The sequence below is a fragment of the Monodon monoceros genome, unplaced genomic scaffold (assembly GCF_005190385.1).
Source record: "Monodon monoceros isolate NGI ecotype Baffin Bay Population unplaced genomic scaffold, NGI_Narwhal_1 Super_Scaffold_12, whole genome shotgun sequence".
Lineage (NCBI taxonomy): Eukaryota > Metazoa > Chordata > Mammalia > Artiodactyla > Monodontidae > Monodon > Monodon monoceros.
This window is the reverse complement of record NW_021703768.1, coordinates 79,334,871-79,340,195: the sequence shown is the minus strand read 5'-3', so window position 1 is coordinate 79,340,195 and position 5,325 is coordinate 79,334,871. Positions and strand designations below refer to the sequence as shown.

General features: G+C 32.8%; 1 pseudogene; it reads left to right on the top strand.

The window, feature by feature from the left end:
* The first annotated feature begins 4,914 nt into the window (after window positions 1-4,914).
* Window positions 4,915-5,015, top strand: LOC114893468 (annotated as a pseudogene).
* Window positions 5,016-5,325: the final 310 nt, after the last annotated feature.

The window sequence follows — 5,325 nt, the reverse complement described above, 5'->3', positions numbered from 1 at the left end:
GCACATGCACACACACACACACACACCACTCCCTCCTCAAATTTAAAATGTGCATCTATTAATTAAATGCAAAATTGCATGAATTTGTCTTCATGGAATAAAGTTAATGCTCTTTTAGAACATTTTTCATAGTTTTAGCTGTGTTTTAATTTACTTTCAGCTCCCCTAACATTGATTCACCATGGATTCTCATTGCAGCTTAAAGTATATCCACTGAGTGTATTTCACATTTCAGACACTTAGTATGCTTTACATTTTTACAGTAAATGCAAAATATTCATTCAACCAGGTAAGTCAAGATATATAGGGACTAAAATACATTTAAGAAAAGATCAGATCTTCCCTGGTGGCGCAGTGGTTGAGAGTCCGCCTGCCCATGCAGGGGACACGGGTTTGTGCCCCAATCTGGGAAGGTCCCACATGCCGCGGAGCGGCTGAGCCCGTGAGCCATGGCCGCTGAGCCTGCGCGTCTGGAGCCTGTGCTCCGCAACTGGAGGGGCCACAACAGTGAGAGGCCCGCGTACAGAAAAAAAAAAGAAAGAAAACATCAGGTTGCAAATTATTAGAAGAGATAATTTTTTCTGTGATTTGGAAAAAAAAATCCTTGATATTCAAAACATGTAAATGCTAAAATTAGAAGTGTATAAAATATTTTCATTTTCTAAAGTCAAAGGCCCAAAATGCAGAAAACAAAATGACTGTATTATACTTTGGCCAGCCTCAACAAAATAGCAGTAATAAATTAAAAATAAAAGTAAAACTAAAATGCTAAACATCCTCAAAGCTTATAGAAGCCATCATGTAACATAAATTGCCATAAACTCTGCTTGATACTTTAAAAATTGTAACTTGATTATTAGGTCAATACTGATTTTCAGCAAATAACCTTTCAAGAAATTGGTCATTTGGAATATTGGCTTTTTGAGGATTTATATGTTTCTACCCAAGAAATCTGACTTACAATCAAATTGTTACTTTCTCTCACCATGCTTTAGCCACACTAACACATGTACGTCCCTTCAACACATGCTCCTTCCATAAAGCAGTCCTTTTGGATATTATTCCATTTGGTTAAACACTTTCACTCTTTCCTATTTGCCTAATTATTGTCCTAATTATTGTCAACTGTATTGTCAGGTACAGAAAACATTACCTCAACCTCACAGTAGATGATACAACCTTACACCTAAGCTGTAGTTACACATTTATTGGTTTCATATTTGACTGATTTTGATAGATTGAATTATTTTTCAACAAATATTTATTATCATCCCCCTTGATGCAGAGTATATTTCCCTGTTATATTGATGTTGAGATTGGTCATGTGAATCCTTTAACTGATGGAATACGTGCTAGCCTGAGCCAAGACCTTAAGAAGCACTATTGGTTTCTGCCTGCCGTCGTGCTATTGCTCTTTTGCTTTTGCTATGAGAAGAATGTGAACTGGATAGCCAGAGAATGAGAAATGTTTGGAGTCAAACTGCCTCCAATCTGCATCCTGCGGTCAAGTTCAGCATAGCCAAAGCCAACCCAGAGGCTGTGCATGAAAAAAAAATAATGATTTGATTTTAAATCGGTCAGTTTAGGGGTGAATTGTTATATAGCATTACTGTGACAACTGCCAACTACTACAATGACTATTTCCGAAACTATACTGAAATAATTCTTCAATAAATGAATAAACACATAAAAATAGAAATAACATAAATTGGTTTCCATAGCCTAATGGTTAAATAAAACATGGTTCATTCTTTTGAAGGTAACTGTACATTAACTAAAGATTCTGCTTTCAATTTTAACTTTTAATACCTGTGCTAACAAAATAATAACATTTTGGGCAAATAATACAGCTCGTTATAAAAAGTCAGTCTATATACAGAGTTCCAAAGACATTTTTCAAGTCATCCAAAATGAATTATTCACACACACAATTATTAATATTCTGAAGGAGTATGTATATCAATAGATAAATAAATACAAAGATAGAAATAATTTTATAAATAATGGGGTCACATTATATAAGTTATTTTAAAATTAAAACATTATAACTGCATTTGAATTGAGCAGAAAGAAATATATTGAAGTAAAACTGAAGGAAATGCTAAACCCCATAAGAATATTATCTCCTAAAAATAAAATCTTCTCTATTTAGAAGAAATAGTTTAAAAATTAAGAGGATTAAATCATGTCTTCATATCACATATTTCAAATGTAGATAGTATGTATTTATTTTATGAATTATTAGATAATTGACATTCTCACACTGTTATCAAAAATTTTCCCCATCTCAATTTTTTAATTAGCCTCACAAATGTCAAGGTTTATTGCATTTCCATTCTATTTTGTAACCAGTTTCTGCATAGTTGTTTAGACTTAGGTAAATTTAATGTTCACTACTAGTCCTCTTTCTTACATGTCATTACTGAGTTATTTACTTAAATTCATCTCTCATCTCAATTTTCTTCAAAAGGGAGTCCTGAGTGCATTATTACATGAGTCTTTCAGGATTTAAGAATGTTTATCAGTTGTTTCTGAACTTGAATGATACATTGGCTTAAAATAATTTTATTCCGTGAGTTATATTTTCATTCACACATATCCTAATTGTCTTATGTCACTGGGTATTTCTGCTTAAAAATCTAAAGCCAACTGAACATTTTTCCTCTTCACTATAATAATGTTCATAGAATATATCAGAATTTTTGATGATTTTTTTCTGAATCAACATTTCTTGGAATTTAATTTTGCTTTTTGATATGCAGATTTAGTTGTATTTTCATTTCAAGGATTTTTTTCATACTATTGCTTTGAGCTTTACAAATTTTTAATGAGATAGGAAACTGCTTATATTAAAACTGTAGGTAAAAAATTGAGGTTATAAAACTGATGTGAGAGAAAAGACACTTATTTACACAGGAGAAAAAGCAAAAAGATTGTGTAGAAATACACACTAAAATGATTCAATGTTTATACTGGATTGGCATGGATGATTTGTGTTTACATCTCCCTCCTCCATGACACAGGTATTTTGTTTGTTCTGTTTTGTTTTAGATAACGAGCTTTTGAGGTTTCAAACAAACACGAAAGAGAACAAAAGTTATAGCCAGACTGGTTGGAGGTCAAAATTCAGCTCAAGCTTTTATTAAATTATCTTGGGAAAGTTTCCTAGTTTCTCTGAGATTCAGTTTGCTCATCTGAAAGTTGAGGTTAGAAAGAACTGTTCCATAGTCATATGAGTTAAGTGGGATAAAGTAAAGCACTCAGTATCAACAAATAATAAATAACCAATAAAATGCCTCATATTTATTGTCTTTTCAATAACTCCATTGCTACTACCTTAGTCAAGCCACCTTTATCTATTTCTTGTCTACTCATATGACTTCACTAAGTCATTCTCCATACAGCGATAATGGGGAAGAGAAGTTAATGAGGGGATATATACTAGGCTGTCAGTAATTTTTCTAATGTTGCAGAATAGAGTGTGTGAGTGAGGTTGTTTAGCTTTTATGTTTTCACTGTCAACTGAAATCATCAACGCCGGTTCATCCACAATGAACCATTAAGAGAAGAAAGGCTGATAAATAGTGAAGATGAAAAGGGGTGTGGGAGGGTGTGGAGAGAGAAGGCCGACTGATGCAGATCTATGTATACTCTGGCAGATTTACTTAGCGGGTAATGGTATATAACAAGACACAAAATCACCAGTGATCCATTTGGAACAATAAAAGTAGAGTGAGCCTGAAGGCTGTACAATCTGTCTAGCAAACACTGTGCATGTCTGGAAAGGAGGTGTTCCACATGGAAGGGCACAGTTAAGCCATATTTACAGGAAGCACTCTATCAGCGTGACAGGGTGAAATGAGGGGTCTGACTCCATGTTTTGTTGTTGTTTTTACTTCTGACAGCTTTTAAACCACTCAAAAGCACTGTGCTAAACAGAAGAAGCCAGATACAAAAGGCTTCATATTGTATGATTCCATTTACATGAAATGCCTAGGGAAGACAAAACTATAAAGAAGGAAACCAGAAGAGTGCTTGCCTGGAGCTGGGAATGGGAACATAGAGTGACTGCAAAGGGGCACAAGGGAACTTTCTGGATCATCGAAGTGTTCTAGAACTGGATTGTGGTCATGGTTGCAAAACTGCATACATTTACTGAAAAATCATTGAGCAGGACGTTGACAGTAAGTGAAATGTATGTTATGGAAATTATACCTCAATAAAAAAAATGAACTACCAGAAAAAAAGAGATCTACAAAATGCAACCTCCTTTCATATTGTTAGATTCAAAAGACATGAAACTACATTTTAATAGTCTAAAAATAAAATAGGAAAATGACACAACTGTATACATTGTTTATTGACTATATGCGTATAATTAATACAGAGTTGCTATTACACCCTGGTTTTTAGAGTGATTCCCCATATTAAGTGATTACTTACATTAAATGGACACTTTAATAAACACTATTTTTCAATATTAAAAAATTTTTTATGACAAAAAATTAAGTCATGACAAATGCATGTGCTTCTTGTTTTTTAACTCATCTAGATTGGGTTGACAATAATGCTACTAAAAATGGGTTGTGCAACCTAAACTGTTTTTATGTTTTACTTCATTAGCACTCATGGTAGCAAAAGCCAGTCTTAGTAGCAAAAGCCAGTCTTAAAAGTTATATTGACTAGAAGGAAAGAAGATATTTTAAAGCCACAGTGGGAAACTCAGAATATTTATTTTTACTTTCTTTCTAAAATAAGAAAGATGTTGCCTCATAACTTTAAAACTTTCATTTTTTATAATTTTAAACTGAATTTAAAATAATCTTCATAAATTTATTATTTTTAAACTCTGTCTTCAATCCTTCACCAGTAGCCAGTCCAACTATTTACTTTATAATGTAAAAGTTAAATTTAGTGCTCACTTCGGCAGCACGTATACTAAAATTGGAATACAGAGATTAGCACGGCCCCTGCGCAAGGATGACCCGCAAAGTTGTGAAGCATTCCAGATTTGTTATAAAGCAGAAACTAACACACCATTGTAAAGCAATTATACTCCAATAAAGACGTTTTTTAAAAAAAGTTAAATTTAAATTAATTTAAATTATCAATAATAAAAATGGTTACACAAATTACCTATCAAGATTTTTAATTGAAAATAAAATTCTAATGTATAAGGGGTTGTATGATAACTTTATCTCCTATTTCATTTGGCAATTGTTAAATTATGGAATATGCAATAATATACGGAGAAATTCTGTTTTAACTTTCTAACTTTTGTTGATAATCCTTACATTTTTACTCATTTTATTTATACACCCATGA